Source organism: Cyprinodon tularosa, unplaced genomic scaffold (assembly GCF_016077235.1).
Source record: "Cyprinodon tularosa strain WSP-4 unplaced genomic scaffold, ASM1607723v1 ctg477, whole genome shotgun sequence".
Classification (NCBI taxonomy): Eukaryota; Metazoa; Chordata; class Actinopteri; order Cyprinodontiformes; family Cyprinodontidae; genus Cyprinodon; species Cyprinodon tularosa.
In genome coordinates this window covers 207,911-225,497 of record NW_024039204.1, presented here as the reverse complement: position 1 = coordinate 225,497, position 17,587 = coordinate 207,911, and the positions used below count along the sequence as shown (strand labels likewise).

Below are 17,587 nucleotides of genomic sequence, written 5' to 3'. Positions count from 1 at the left end.
AACCAGTCTGGTGTGTGTTTACTGTTCTAAACAGCATTACCAAAGATTATGCAGTTTGTAAAATAGAAAAGTGTAAAATAGCCAATATGTCTCCCTTCCAATTATCCCAGTCAATAAGTTACACCAAACAAAAATTCATAGCAAATTTCATTTTTTTGGAATGCTAAATGAGAGCATCATGCAAGTGTTTCCATGGGCAGAACTCACACAACATTGGTGCTAAGCCCACAAATACATTTTCATTACAAAAAATGTATTTCATTACATACATTTAATTGCAAACTAAAAGTGATCAAAGCTCTTAATTATACTGTTAGTCAACTCTTTGCATCTCTGTTAGTTTGTCTTAGAAATAAATTCCACAAAGTTAAAAAATATAACAAGTTAAGCCGTAATTTGTATTTGCCATCAGCCCTTTAAAAGCAGGAGTCCTGTTTTACCACAAATCAAGGTCTCTCTTAGTTCAGCAGTAAATATGAATTATGCAGTTATAATTCTCACACTCATTCTTGATTGAAGAGGTGTTAATTACAATCATCATTGTCTTTGGCTGACTTTAATTTGCACTTGGCTTGTTTGACCCACTTTCAGTGTAATAAAGTTGGCATATTCATTGGAAATTCATGAAATGTCATAGTAGCCTCCAGACCAATAAGTTGGTTAATAAAGTAATATGAATACCTGCTGCAGACTTTTGTAACTATCTTATTTATTTGGCCAGAACCTGAGTATTTTTAGATTATTTTACATTTTTTAGTATCAGGTGATGAGAATTAGCGATTTTCAAAATGTTATGTTTATCAAATGTGCCCATGAGTGAGTAAAGTATTTGCTACCCCTGGTGCAATCTTTAATTAATCTTTAATCAACTATTAGGCCTGTTGAATACCAAATTTGAAAAATTAAAAAGTTACTATGTTCTTTAAAAGTGTTTAAAGTAGCTAAAACTGCTAAGTAAATAGGAGTAAAATTATTATACCAGAGTAGTATGCTATTTCAAATTAAATTGTAAAAATGGTAAAAAGGTTTCATTTCAAATATCCACAATGGCAAAAATTCACTGAAGTTGGGCTCAGGCTTGAAATGGTTGCGGTACGAAAACAAGGTCGTAAAACAGAGAGGCAGATCCAGGGGACAGGCAGGAGATTGAAACAAGGTCTATTGGTGTGTTCAGATTCGGCGGCTTTGTCCTCCAAAGGACCCGGCCTACCTGGACTGGGTACTTCAAAGGCCTTGAAAATGAGAAATCCAGAAGAGTTTGGCTATAGATTCGAACAGTTCAAACGTGGGCAAGGCACAATAGGGAAATTTAAAACCCAAAATCAGCATTAGGCAGGCAGGCAAGACAGGAACACTGGATATTTACTCGCTCAGTACTTTCAATAATCTGGCACCGTTTGTCAGCCAGAGAGTATTATATACAACCAGGCACACAGGTGGAGTGAATGAGGCTTGATTGGGGAGCTGGAGAGACAAATCACGATTATGCAAATTAATTCAGCACAGACAGGAATATCCATAAATGAGGTTGATGCCTCTGCATCTTTGGAACAGAGGTGGGTAGAGCACCCCAAAATCTTACTTAACTTTTTTTTTTTACTCAAGTAAAAGTAGAAAGTAGTCATTCAAGAAATCACTTAAGTAAGACAACAACAAAAAAAAAAAATAGTAGTTGTTCACCCATAACATTAGATTCAGTGTTTAAGTTTGTGTAATCAGACCAGTGGTGTCAAAAGTACACACATTTGTTACTTAAGTAGAAGTATTGATACTGCAGTATCAACTTGACCTCTTTACCGAAGTAAAAGTGAAAAAGTATATGCTCCAAAAACTACTTAAAGTATAAAAGTATAAAGTAACCTTTAAAAAAGCCAGATGCCACTAAAGGAACTGAAAGCTCAATTTTTCGACTATTTCTAAAAACCTCTTTGAGATAGGACCAAGGATGAGGGAGGTCTTATTGGTCTGCGTCTCCATCTCCAGATACGTTCTCGCCTGTGTCCGACCTTTCAGACATTTCAACATCTATTTCTGAATCCGACATTGTAGCATGGCATAGACAATTCACATTTGCAGTTTGAAGAACACCTGCTTGCTAATTACTGCCATTGGAGTGCGCATGCTATCTTTGCTGTGTACCTAATGCAAAGGGTTTGAGGCATATTTGTAATAATGGGCATCCATGGGTTAAATAACTTTTCCCATGGAATTATTGTTAGTGCCAGCCATCATGTTAAAGAATTAAGAATGATGATCAAGGAATGCATTGATATCATAATTATGGAGATGCTGGGGATTGAACCCAGGACCTCATACATGCGAAGCATGCGCTCTACCACTGAGCTACATCCCTCATGTGAAGATCATCAATAAATAGTGTCCAAAACAGAATGCTATTGCTCTGCGCTACTCTTATAGTCCACTGGAAAAATATAATTGGGTTCATAGGTACATCACATTTTGAAAAAAGTTCTTTGAGATAGGGCCAAGGATGAGGGAGGTCTTGTTGGTCTCCGTCTCCCGATACGCTCTGGCCTGTGTCCAACCTTTCAGACATTTCAACATATTTTCTGAATCCCACATCGTAGCATGGCATAGATAATTCACGTTTACAGTTTGAAGAACACCTGCTTGCTTCAGATGATTTCCTTTAGCTAACCAATGAGTGTTTGCATTATATGACACATCCAATTACACTAGTTTTCACTAGATGTTTTCACATCATGTGCCATCCAATGATCTGCATTGGATGGCACATGATGTGAAATAAATATTTATAAACTTTATACCGAAGCCAAGAATAACGAGTAACATTTGTTTTAAAAATGTAAGGAATAGAAATTACAGATACTTGTGTGAAAATGTAATGAATAGAAGTCAGAACTTGGAAGAAAAATAAGTAATGGAGTAAAGTATAGATGCCTAAAAAGCGTACTTAAGTACAGTAGCGAAGTATTTATACTTCGTTACTTGACACCTCTGAGTCAGAGATACAGTTATGTACAAAATCTTATATTATACAGTATAACATAAAGAAATCTATATAAGAAAGGACCATTACAAAATATTTTTAACTTTAAAACTGTAAAAATGCTGCTTTAAAAAACAAAACAACAACAAAAAAACTATCTCCAAGAAAAACAAAATATCATACCCACGAATAGACATGATGGTGAAAGTGTAAGGATCTGGGGCTTTCTTACTCTTTTAGGACCATGATGACTTTTTATCAATGTATCCATGAAAACTCCATGCAAGCAGTAAATCCTGATCAGGAATCTGGGAATGTGTTTGACCTGAGACTCGCTAAAGATTTAAAGCTCACACCATCATGTCTAACATCCAAAATAAGCTCTGGACTGTTCAGGTCAAAGTCTGGATCCTAAATAATATGGGATCCATTGGTGGGACGTTAAACATAGTAGTCTTAGTGCAAAATTCTACGTTTTGGTAGAATAAAAAATGTAATAAGCTGGGACAGAAAAAGGAAATAGCTTCAAACACTTGCTAGCAGTTGCTGCCATTGGTAGAAGAATCAGAAATAGTTTTAAAGCACTTTTTTCACACATGGATCATGTTGTTTTCGATATTTTATGAAAACTTGCTTGAGGATATGAAACATTTACCTGTGTGACATAAGAAAATATGTTCCTTTTAAGTGTGGAAGTTCAGTTAAAGGCTCGAGCTTCGCTTTAAGAACGTTACACCATCTCCTTTACAGCAGCAGATGTGTATTTAATTGTCTGATTCAACATATGGACAAACAAACAGAGGTTTGTTCACGGTTTGTGGGAGCTTGGTGCAAAACTCAAACTCACATCATTCAAGTGACTAATTGTAATCAGTAGCTACTAGTTAGCAAATCCTCCACAATTACTTTTCTAACGTGAGGTGTAAGGTGACTGTCCTGGTATTGTGTATGTAATATTCTGTCACAAACGTCTTCCTTCTCACAAGTTTTTTGTCCGAGTTAAACTCTTCTAGTCCTACCCACTTAATCTTAATGTTTCCTCTGCACTCTTCGATCTTTGAGGGTTTCCTTTTGTTCTGGTGGGACAATCTTTAAGCTCTTAATTGCAGGTGGTGGATGAATGCTTTTCCCAATCCCAAACTCTTTTGTTCACACTGCTGTGGGACAAACAAAGGTTCCCTTTTTTCTCTCTCTTTTTTGCTCCTTGTTCTGACTCTTAGAAGTAGTGTGAGGACGAGGAAAGGATTAAGTCAACATTTCTCATGACCTCTGGTGGCTTTGTGTTGAAGAAGAAACCTGCATGGTGCTTCCATGGGAAATTATCAGCCGCATGTGCAAGATATCCCCAACAAAAACAGCCAAATATAAATTTAAGTTAAGAACTTTTTATATCAGAGCTCCAGTGATGAAGTGGAGCTTTAACTCTGAAAAGGGCTGCTCTGAATCTCTCTCCTGCTGAGCGCTAAGGAGTCATACTGTTACAGTTATCTGTTGTTGTTCATTTGTTTCCCATTACACGAGCACCATTTTGGCTAATTAGTCTTGACAGTAACTTTTCCCTGCAGTGTTGATTAGATCTAATTAACGACTGCAGGCAAGATGGAGGCCTGATGCCCTGCTGCAGTCATTTCAAACACAGATAAATAGTCAAAGCTAGTCTGGCTCAGATCTCCCACGTTTGTTTTTACTTTTTTGGGATTTTAAGCACATTATTTTTGTAGATTTTGTTAAAACCAGAAGAGGTTTAGTTACTGAAAGCCCTGTTTTTTTACACATACAGTAGGAAGAAAAATACAAGCAAGAAAATCAAGTTGCAATGTTAAAATGAACTTTTTTCTTTTCCATTTAAGTCCATTTCTCATTTTCCACAGCTGCATGCCACTCAACATGAGAGTGTAAGGGTGGTGAGATCTGATGAGAAAGTCTTATAAGTAAACGCCATGCACGTTGCAGTGAAGCAGATCACCGGGCAATCAGATTAACAGAGTGAAAACATTTCTTATCACTGATTATTTCAAACCTCCATACAAATGAAGCAACAGCTAGATTAGAGGTGATTACGGTGCAGATGGCTCTCCTCACGTCTTTACCATCTCTGCCAACAAGACAGAGCATCAGCTTTACTGGATGAGCAAATAATTAGGATAGTCACGGATTGTTTTTAATATAGAGTTTTTGTCCAGGGGAGTTTGTCTAAATGTCTTTAAAAAATCAAATTATAGCATAAACTTAATCTAAATGACTATTCAGAATATCTGCCTTATACAGCATTCCCAAAGTATATTGATATTAATCAGCGTTGCACATTTATTAACTAGGATATCTGCCTGTTTGTCTTTGCAAAATAGCTGAAGACCATGCAAATACGTTTAAAATAGGCTGTTCATCATTGGTTTTCAAGTCTTTCCACATATTCTATGTCTAAACCATACCACTGCAGCTGATTACACGTTTAATTCTTTGTACTGCTTGAAGGTGAACTTCTAAAAGAGACTCATGTATTTTGCAGCGTCAACCAGGTTTTCCTCCATGATTATCCTATCTTTAGCTCCACTTATCTAACTCTCAAATAAGCAACAGCTTTCCAACCTTTGCAATGTGATTATGAAGAAAAGATGTTGGTTTCCAGTGGTACTCTTTCTATCTATTTTAGGGAATCAAAAAGTGTGCTCTACGATATGTCCAAATCTTAGGAATCTGGTTAATAACTTAATCTTGCTTAATACTTTTTCCAAAAATTAACCCAAACGTGTTTGCTGTCTTGTTCAAGACAAGATGTGTAATGGATTATGAATTACAAACTAACATTTCGGTTTTTGATGTTCAAAAGAAGAGTTGCAGGGGTGTGATTGCTTTGTTGAGGCACTGTTGCTTTTACTGCTTTATAGAATGTTATATATTATGTAGGGTCGGAATCCAAAGTTGTCTTAATCTATTCTAAAAAACAATTTTTTTAATGACATTCTTGTTCCATCACACTTTATTCATAGTCTAGCATGTTTCTCTACTGCTTGCTTTTATTTCCTATTTTAAAAAGGCAAATTTAATCTTATGCTGGTAAAAGTCACAACTCCAAGTCGAGTACAGTATTTCCAACAGGCCTTTGGCTTTAATTTGACATGCAGTGCGTAATAACTGCATGGATGGCAAAAGCCATAGTGGCTGCTGTTGAGGGGCCGGTGTTTGTGTGTATCCAGGTCTCAGATATGTATCGCGAGGGGGATGCAGGATTTTGATCACCCCTACTTCCATCAGCACCTGCTTGCAGAAATCCAAATAATTACCAGCACACGAATGTGGGTGGTGGTCCTTATCTGAAACCAGTTGCAGTGAAGCTTGATGGTATCGCTGCTTTTGCCCAAGGCATTGCTCATTTTTCCAACATGATCAACTCTACAGGATGATTAGTCATAAAAGTAGCAAAACACTTTATAGGGGGACATATTCTTAGTTTTTTTTTTTTACTTTTATCAATTAGTTCAAATAAATTATTTGGATTTCACTCGAACATTATTATTATATAAAAAAAAAGAAAAAGTACAGTCAGAGGGCTGATAGTTTTCCTTCACCCTGCATAGGGTTTTCACTGGATACTCATGTTACGTCTCTCAAAGCAAAAATATATATAATTGATTATTAAGTGTTTATTAAATGCAAAAGTTAACTACAATTAATTTGTGGTTAATGGCTTTTCAGAACATAAAGAAAATAACAAAATAAACCTTTCTTTTTACAGGTTAGAAGACTGATCTTGAATCATCATGGGTTACTAGAAGAATAAATTGATTTTACACTAATGTTGCTATTTTACTATACATCAGACTCTCTCCACTAGGCACAAACATGCTTTAATGTAAGAAATATACATGGCTTACCTTACATCCAGATTATCAGATTATTTTAAATCCAACAATCATCTAGCAACTGCTTTGTTGCTATTGATAATTGTGGCTATAAGTAAATGCAGAATTGCTCTTTAAGGGAAATCCAGCTTAAACAGTTTTTCTGAGTTGCTATGTGTTGCTGAAGATGTCAAAATGGCATCACACGATTAGGAACTTTTGCCATATGCAGGAAGACAATTTTACTCTAAAAAGAAAATGAAGCCCCATCTTAAATGATTTGCTTCATTTGTATCAAGTAATTTAATTTCGTTAAAAACCTACTTAATAATTTAAGCTTGTCTAACTTAATTCAATTACTTTTAATTGAATCAATTAATTTAACATACAGTATATTTCTGCATTATAATGCAGATATAGACTGTATGTTCTAAAAGCTGGTGGCTGGGCTCCATGTGGGAGGCTCCCTATTCGCACACTGCTATCAAACACTGATTATTTTCATCAACTGTATAGTAAATGGCTATTCGTATATCCCCTAAGGACCGCCACCTAAACTTAAAGGCCGGTTAATATGCGCGACTCATCTGTTTTCCATTGGGAAGTGAAGCACGTTGACAAAACATCTCCAATATGCATCACAGGCCGTCTCTAGAAGGACAGTAGGGCACACGCCGCAATCTTAGATTTAAATAAGTGGGAGGACTGAATTTTAGACACCAACAACATGAAGCCTTGCCTTATCTTTGTCACCCCTGAACTGCTTTACATTTTTATTATATCCACCTTTGAGCAGAGTTTAATTATGCCAGGTCTGTTTGCCATTTATAATGGCTCGTGCTTGCAAGCCATCATTTAAGTATACACAGGAGTAAAGTGATCTGACAGAATAACCTACTTTCTCGATGCAATCAACTAGTTTACCTTAGATAGAAAACTTTGAATCAATCTGACTGGATGATCTGGTTGAATTGTCTCTGTAAAGTGCCTTGAGATGACATGTGTTGTGAACTGGCTCTATATAAATAAACTGAATTGAATTGAAATCGAATTTAATTGAATTGTGTATATTTCTGATAATTACTTTCTGAATACTTAAAGCTGCTCATAGAGCATTGAGATTTCATTCACAGACAGTCAGTTGATCCCTAAAAAAGCTGCTTAGTTAATGGCAAAAAAACCTTCCCTATCCTAATATGAGAACACTAAAAAAATATATGGAGCATGACATCCAGTCACCAGAGAAAGTGACGTTTCTTAAAGTCTCCTTCATTTCCATATGTAATACCATTTCTGTTACACAGTGTCCCAATTCTGATAACTTGAGGTTCCAAGAAATTCTAAAAGTAGAATGTAATCTATCAGGAACCTCTCCTGTGGAATCAACCTCCAGTTTTCATCCATATGGTAGAAACCTGACTTTTAAGACTTCCCCTAAAACTTCCCTTTTAGATCTAGCTTATAATTAGAGTGACTAAGGTAATCATAGTTAGCCTGACGTAGTCCGACTCAATTCTAGTCAGAATATGAGGCTGATACTGCTCCATAGAGCTGTGATTATGGGGCGTGTTTCGAACGAACCAGGAAAAAAAATGCCTCTGCACTCAATTGGATAGACCTAAAACCAATAAGAGCAACGGAGTGTGTGACGTGATGGTAAGCGCCGCATAGTTGTTGTCAACAAAAATCAAAGCGTGCAGTTGCACGCCTAGAATAAGAAGATGAGCGTGAACAATTTTTGCCGGTGTTGCAAAAAGAACCTGAGGATACAAGGAGTCATTCAACACACGAACCTCATTTTTAAGAAAAACAGTAAAGGCTAATGCACATACGATCAAGTTCTCCGTTTAGGATTACAACTCTACAAAACGTCAAATAAATCGCATCGCATTTGTCGGTCCTGTCAGAACGTTATAACACAGTTGGAACGCGACATGCTTGTGTTAAAAAAATGGGCAGACGACGACAATACCGACATACCTCAGCAGCCAGGATTCCGGGCTTCCGAAAAGGAGCTGGCAATGACCCCTGGCTATATCCACCTCGTCGTTCACGCCGAGTTGCATCCCCGTGATGCCCATTTCAGTTGCTTCTTTCACATGGTCCTCCATGAGTGCGACCAAAGGAGAAACAACAATGACCAATGGGTTTTCATTGTGTCCCATCTTCTTAGCGACCAAGGGAGCCAGCTGATAAATTAAACTTTTGCCGAATCCCGTAGGAAGGACGCCAAAAACATCTTTCTTTTCAACAAATGCCTTGATCGCGTTTCTCTGTTCCTCTTTTAAAATTCATTTGCTGTCGATATCTTCTAGAACAGACCTAATAGCAGAATCTACACACCTCAACTCTCCAGCGGCAGCCATTGTTGTTGTCACCCAAGCGCGCTTTGGTGACGTGGTTGATTAGGTTACTGTTGATCATCTGTCTATCATCGTATAAAGCCCGCCCTGACAATTTGATTGGCCCACCAGATATTGGGCGAGCATACTCGCGCTACTATTGAGCAATGCCAGACCGAACTTCCCGACCTCAAACGTTGTGGGCGGGACTAAGTTCGGAATGGCACACAGGCTAAATCATAGTAGCTACATCTGACAAAGTGCTCTGTTTGCTGTGACAGCATTAGTAGGGCCGATTCTATCAGCAACTTAAAGATAATATAGTTAGATCTGTTTACAGTGTTTAGACCTGTTTCTCTCCTAGACATACAGACAATACTTTTGGCTAAGCTTTTACTGTCTATAAGCCATCTGTGGGTTTTCTTTTTCAGCTTTTTGACATTACAACTGGCCTCTGCTTCTATTTTTTTTTCTTAAACAGAGAGACCTATGGGGCTAGTGTACTTGACAGTGTCCATGGACCAATGCCTCTATGTTCTTTTTTGGGTCTCTGCTTCAGTCTTTTTAATTCCATTGTTGGCAGCAACACAAGGTGGTTCTGATCAAGCCTGGTTTTGGTGGAGATTTCTTTTTGTTAAGGGAGTTTTTATCTCCCTGTATGCATGCTTGGTGTGTGGGGGATTTCTGCAAGGTCAACGACATAATGCAAGTGTCCTCCCGCTGCCTCTGGATGCTCATCCAGAAGAAGCGAATCCTGCAAAGTGAATGACTCGATACAATTAGCTGGGTTTCCTGAGATGGAAAACTTCTAACTAATCTCTCAGTAAAATCTGACGAACTGACTCTATAAAAGGCCATGGAATAACATGTGTCCAGACTACAATAACCAAATTATTCAGTTTTAGATAAGATATAGAACTAAACTATAGGGTGTAAATGTAACACATTATTTTTCAAACATTAAATATAGTTTGCTTTAGAGCTGCTTTAACTTTGAGCTCATGTTTTACGGATTTATGGTGTATTTACATTTCCCTTATCTCTTGATTTATTTTTTTGGTTTGAACTAGACATGGAAAATAGCCCAGAAAAAAAAATCTTACATCTTTTATCTGTTCTATCAACTTTACTGATAGATTTACAAATGTGTTAGAAGTAGAAGGGCAGCAGCATGTTTCCATTTCTAAACTTTCCTCAGAGCTAAAGTAAAGATTTATCTTAAAAAGAATTTTTCGAGGGAAAGTGTAGTCAGCCATCACTGAAATCAGTGACAGGACTAATCTACCAGTACATAGCAGTAGTAAATGTGCCAGCTGGAAATGTTTTATAGGAATTTGTAGATATTTTACTTTAGACAGAAGCCTTTAAATAAGACCCCAGAAAGAAACTTCACTTTTCATCTCAATCATTGCTTTTTTGGGGCAAGGATTATTGCTACTCCAGGAGGTTATGATATAAAAAGGCTTGTAAAGTCTAGGAATAATCTTTTTTTTTTTTAATCTACTTTACTCTAGTTTTGTATCTAGCCTAACAAATACACCATTTCTAAATTATTCTGGACTAAATATTTAGTTACTCTGTGACCAGCAGCTTGTCACACTCAGCCAGCTGCATCTCTGTTTTTGGTTCAATGTATTTATTAGATATTAAAAATTACTGTTTGACAAAGAGAAACTATGACTTCAGCACCAAATAGTTGATTCCCATGGAGATGTTGCTAAAAACCTAGTATTCAGCAGACAGTCATGAAGAATAATGTATCTCCAAGGTCCTGCTCCACATCTCAGTTGATTTATCCAGTTTTCTGGAAGCATTTTTTTCCAGATACTGTCTGCTTTAGATGGTTTTTGGATCTGACAATTCTGTCTTTTTATATCAGAGGGAACTCTGTGTCTTTGGTTTGATAGACAACATGCCAGCTCAGTTCTAGGTGATTTGGCCCATCCTGCTCCAGAGGTTTCTTTCCACCTGTGGAAATCCTGCTCCTCCCACCTCTTTAAATGCACAGCATGAGATACATACAACTGGGCAGGACTCCTGGGGTACAAACAATGCAAAGCGTTGGCTAAGGACAAGGGAAACATTTGAGCATTACAAATGTCATTCAACTGGAAAATAGAGCCTCTTAATGGTTGCTTGAACCAGAATAAGGAGTATATGGTCATTAAAGCGCAGATGACGTACTAAAGGGAACCACCAGGTGGAAGGAATACAGGAAGCTGACTGGGAATTAAAACCTGCCTGAGGATTAAAAGAAATGTTGCAGATCTCCTCTTAGTAGCTGTGAGGCTGCATTAATGTATTCCTTTATGTGGAAGCAAAGAGATGAAAGCAGTGAGGGTGAGGGATTTACCCTGTTCTAACATAGAAACTGATGAGCTTTATTCCCCACCCCAACACAGAAACTTAGGTTGATAAGTGTACTTACACCATAACTCATAGAAAGTTTGATCTGTCTTCATCTTTTTTTTTTCCTGCAATTGTAAATTATTCATGAGATTGGATCTCTAGAGCAGTAGTCCCTATAGGAACCTATAAATCATTTGTACACTTCCTGCCGAGTTATGACATGTCACGTATTGAGATGGATGACAATTATAGTTCAGCAGTGTTCTGTAGAATTTGTTCATCTGAATATACAAATTCCTCTGCACACAAATACATTTACACATTTTACACTGATCCGTGCAGAGTATTCAAAGTCACTCTTCAGCTTTAGCGTTCTCGGATTTCACTGAACAATCTGACAATTTAATTTTTTTTTAACAGTGTGTTGATAATAACCTTCCAGTCTTCGCTGTGAACAAATCAAAGCTCTGATTAACTGACTTTTCATCCCATCCTTAACATATCCAAAATTAACCAAATACTTGAGCAAAAAGTTAAATGCACTGCTATGTCACATAACTTTCTGTCTTCCTGCTTTGATACAGCTATGAGGACAGACATAGCCATCCATCCAGCAGCTGTAACTATGTATGTTTCCAGGGCCTGTTTCAGATTCCTGGACCGGGCTCACAACTGTGATCCACTTCAGTTACAGTTACTGTGGCAGGGTAGAAACTAGTCCAAAGGTTTGATGTAAAAGCACTGTCAGAGATGGGAATCTTATAGATGTGGAGTAACTCTGTGATTTTATGTATTCCTGTAATGACGGCTCAGTTGTTTTATTAAAGTGGAGGGTTTTTCCTGTTAGTTGTCTTCTGAAAAACTAAAGGTGGGGTATTTGTTTTCGAGGACTGTTGGTCCAATTGCTTTCATTTACATCAGTTCTGCTTTTTGGTGGTGCTAGTTCGCTATCATTCAGTCTTATTGCTGTTTTGACTCAGCGGTAGAGTCCTTCTATTTCCATACTCAACATTTACCTCCTCAAACTAATACGTTTTCATATCCTTCACTGTTATTTTTTGGAGCACTCTGTGCAGCAGGCTTTAGTTCCTCCTAAAGGACTCATATGCTTGACACACATTCTGCGCAGAAAATGAGCCACTGTTCTCTAAGATCAGTACGCGCCATCAGACCAGCATACCCATAGTCAATATGCATGCATAAGACGTCAGATTTCCATATGCGTATGCTATTACCGTTTATCCCTTTAGTATATCCCCGTTTATCCCTTTTGGTTTGTACGAAAAATACACTTTAAACTACCTCGACAGGCGTGTATCCCTTTAGTCAAGTACAAAAAACTATTTAAGGTCAGATTGCCATATGCTTCAAAAAACACCAAAAAGTAAGTATTCAAATTGTTTTTTTGTACATGAGTAAAAGGATAAACTAAAGGGATAAATGGGTATTGCTTATGGGTATGCTGGTCTGTCAGATCACCAATCGTTACAGCGTCTGCGTTGTTTACAATTTGTGCAGCTTTGCCCCTTGTTCTGTCTTGTTCTGGGCAGGGCTTTTTCAAAGTTGAAACTTGTCCAGCTCCCAGCGGTGCGTGTCCCGACTCATAAATGACCCTTCACCCCCAAGCATGGACTGATCTCCCTGCTGCCCTCTGGGAAGAGACTTCGAAGCATTCGATGCAGGTCCATCAGATTCCAGAACAGTTTCTTCCTGTTGGGATCTGGAGCTGTACCACCTTTCTCCAGCAGAGTGCGCCGTGGACCCTTCTGAGCTGAGCCTCCAACACACCTGTGGCGCATCTCGTCATCAGAGGATCCTCCTGTATATAACCTGCCTTCAGACCTTGCCTCAACGCCGCAGTGTTGATCCAGTTTGGTTAGCACCTGAGCCTAGCAAACACCTGAGAATCTTAGCTATCTCTGTTGAGATCAAATTCTAACTCCTCCTTGTCTATGCTTCACAGGAATCCTGTTTCCCCTGGAAGCTCTGGATGAGCTTAACCTGCCAAGCCTGCCCTCTGAGCCAAACCTGAAGACTCTTCTCTGGATTCCCCTGCAGCTCTTGGCTAAGAGCTGGAAACCCAAACCAAGGTCTGCCCTCAAGTCAGAAGTAAGACGCTGAAGCGGTTATTGGACTCTGCTGAACTAAACAGTCTCTGGACCCAACAGTTCCTCTCTCAAAGTGAAACCCGGACTCCTGAAGGTATTCCTCAGAAACTCTCAAACTCAAACTCTTCAGTCCCAGAGCTAACTGAACTGTCATCCTTACAGACTCCAGTGAACCTGCCCCCCGGCCTGAACCAGTTCCAGTGTTATTATTCATGTGCTTGTGCTTCAATAAACTTGGTTTAACTTTTCATCAGACTCCGTTGTGTTCTGCATATTGGGCTTTTCTGGACCAATCATGACACTTCCCCACTGTCATTGGACTGCTGAATGTTAGAACTGTAACTATACAGTCATATGTTTATATTACTGTTTTTCAACAAAATGCTTTTTGTCACTGCTGCTTGCCTCATCAAGGCTGCACTTTAAAAAATGTAAAAGTCTAGACAGCTGTTCTAAATGAAATTTATTTTTGTGTACTCTTATGTACAGTATTCAAAATAAAACTAAATAAAATCTGTCTAAGTCTCTAAGTCTAAGCAAGAGCTAGATGAAAACACCACACTATCTGAGGAAGTAGACAACTTAGCCCCTTTATGAAAGCCTCTTCATGCTTCTCAAGAGTTACAGTCATTTCTTCCAAGGAGTTTTTCCATAATGTATTGATAGTTTTGATATTTAAGAGCTAAATAATGGGACTTCTCTAAAAATGTATATTTACGATCCCTTGCCAGCAGTACTGTAGCTACTGCTCACTTTCAAAATTTTCCGCACAGATCTGTCCGTGTAGTTAAGGTTTGTTTATGCTTGATGTGTCTAAGTGTTCCATGCAGCCAAATTACGTCATTTTTGGGCTCCCACGCCCAGCTGCGCAGAAAACCTAGGAAAAACAGTAACTAAGCAAATGGATCGGCTCTGAAAAAATGGCAAGTAAGCAGCTCCTAATAAATCTTCGCAATTTAGAGACACCCAGAATTGGGGGAAAGCCACACAGATTATAAATGCTGCAGACAATGTGGTGGATGGCTTATTTTCAGCGTGGAATGGACTAAAATGGACATTTTTGCCAGATTAAATTTAATTAAGGGTGGGTAGAGTATCCAAAAATGTACTCGTGTAAGAGTAGCACTACTTCAACAAGTAAAGAAGTATTTGTTAAAAAAAGGTTAGTCAAGTACTAAGTAATCTATCATAACACCTAACTTACTATTTTTAATTATGTATTAAAAGAGAACACAATATAAAATGATAATTCTGAAATTTCAAAGATTAGACCTAAATTATTTAAACAAACTAATAATATAGTTGAAAAACAAATTCGGGCAGAATTAACCCTTCTCCACAACTTATTTTACAACATAGAAATTAACAATATTTACTCCTTACTGTATATTAAATTGTCCTCCCTATTTTTTTTTTTTTAACAATGTCCTGTCTGGCAATGTGGCAATAAGAATAATTGTCTTGATGCCAAAAAGAGCCCAACAGATTTTACTTTCACAAGTGGAGCAGTATAGCAATTGCCATATTGCTCCACTTGTTTCATGGATATAAATTGCTTTTTTATAATTTTGCAGGGATGGACACTGCAATGTAAAGAGAGCAGAAAAACAGAAGAAAGGGGGGGAAAAAGAAAAAAAGAGAAAAGATGAAAGAAAGAAGAGATAGAAAGGAGACAATGACAAAACATTTTCAGTGTGCTTCGTCACCTTTAACGAGATCGTCCCTATTTTATAGGATAGAATAACTTTACAAAAAAGGAATACTCATTTTGTAAACACAAACTGTGTGTCCATGTTTAGAGCACTTTTGTTTAAAACATGCTTCTTCAGTTTTGTGTAAAATTACTCATGATGTATGGAGTAGCTAACCAAGTACATATTACTGAGTAAATGTAACTTGTTGCTGCTCCCCTTTTTAATTGGCTAATTTCTATCATTATGTTAACATTTTAATTAACTTATCTATAATTTAGTTTCTAATATTTCTATACAGTGCAGCATATTGTTTGATTAATTGTTTTTAGGTAAGTAACGTAGTTTTTTGTACCATTTTTTTGTGATTGAATGATATATTATAACTTTCCTATATATATGAATGATATATTATAACTTGCCGAATGCTGTGGCATTACCCTTAGAGCAAGATTCTGCCATGCATGCTCCATGATGGAGATGGCAATATTTCCTTTATGTCTAAGGACCAAGAAATCTTCTTGTACTTGTTTTTAAATAACTCCAGAAAAAATGTGTTTCCACCATTTTCATGCAGATTTAGCTTAGTTACTCAGATTCTTGAGATGAATGGATCTAGGTTGTTTTAGACACTTAATTCCATTTCTTAATAATGAATCTTTTTAAGATTTTGAATATGTTCAGTTTAAAATCTTCTATTTATTAACTGTCTGATACTTTTCAGGGAGCTTTTCTCAAAACTACTAAGATTGGATCTTGAAGACTGAGATCTTTTTATACAGTACAACACTTAACGCACAGCTGCTCACAGACAATTTCCATTCCACAAACTGTGACTCTACTGAGATTTCTGCTGAATATCTATCTATAAAATCCAAACCTGATATATTCTTATTAACTAATATCAGTTTGTAAAATTTTGCATTCACATTGACTTGAAATTGCATAATATCATTATGATATTAATCATTGTTCCACTCGGACTGGCCTTAAAAAATGTCTTGATCTTTTAAAGGAAGCTTAGATCTCCAAATTTGATGACCATGGTATTATTGCTGTTATCACATCTCTTTGACTCTACTTAAGCTCTGGAATGTGCTGCACTCTGACTCTTACACTTCACTGCAGACCATTTAAAAAACGTGCATATGCGTGGAAGTATCTGATAATCTGATGCATTTCACAGCTGAGTTTTAGGGAATTTTCTTGCAGGTATAATGCTGAAAAATCCTTTGCCTATCAATCAACATGTCATATTTCTGAAGAACATACAGTAAATATGATGCTAAGAATAAAATTGGAATCATGTCTGTTGTTGAAACTGTAATCCTCTCTCCATACACAAATGAACACAATTCTTCCAAAGTCTATAGGGTTAAATAATAATAACCCCGTATTGTCCTAGAAATGAGACCAACACAACACACTTGCTTTCCTGCAGGAAAGGAGAGCGACCAGACCCAACGAGGAGTCTGTGGTCAACTCTGCCAGGACCTGTCTTTTCTGCTGCTTTTATTATAGGACTTACAGGACGGGTCAGAAGTCAGAAGAAGTTTACACATGATAGAGCATGTTTGTGCAGTTATATTGCAGGTGATGACCAGTCAGCTGCAATCACACATGGCTGGATAGAGCATGACTTTTCCTATTCAGGGAGAACCATTTGTTCAACGTAATTATTTCTTAGAAGGCCAAGTGCCTGTAGCTTAAAATAAAATAACACACACTTTTTTATTACGAAAGTGTTCATTAATTTGTGTATTTTTATTCATATTGCCTATAAGGAATTTATTGTTAGATCCTACCTAAAGTGTTTGCTGCAGTAATTTTTCTTACTTTAATCCTGTTATTGTAATAGCTGCCTGAAATAACTTACCGGTAGTATAATTTTAAACATTGTTTCATGGTTAATGTACAAAGATTGTTTACATTTTTTTGTTAAGTCAAGGAAATCACAGCTTATAAAGTATCAAAATGTCTGTTTCAGTGTACTTACTATACTATTAAAATTTGTTAAAATTATTTTTCTTATTTTAATAATATTTTTTTATTTATGCCCTACAATTTAATATTTTCAGTTTTCTAATATTTGTTATACTTGTCGTATTCGACTTTGAGTCATTGATTTTGTAGCATTCGCTCCTCCTGGATGAGCAGAAAGACAATCATTTACATTGTGTTCTTAACTTTGCAGCATTTCTTCATATTGAGCATGCAATGATGGTGGAAAGGAAAAAATCCCTGGAATCAACTGGAGTAAAATCTCCACTAGAAGCAGGTCTCA

At 37.2% G+C, this 17,587-nt stretch overlaps 1 non-coding gene across 1 annotated transcript; it reads right to left on the bottom strand.

Annotated features, from left to right (window-relative positions):
- Positions 1-2,281: 2,281 nt before the first annotated feature.
- Positions 2,282-2,353, bottom strand: trnaa-cgc. Its single transcript has one exon. It is a non-coding gene; the product is annotated as a tRNA-Ala (tRNA).
- Between the last annotated feature and the right edge of the window lie 15,234 nt (positions 2,354-17,587).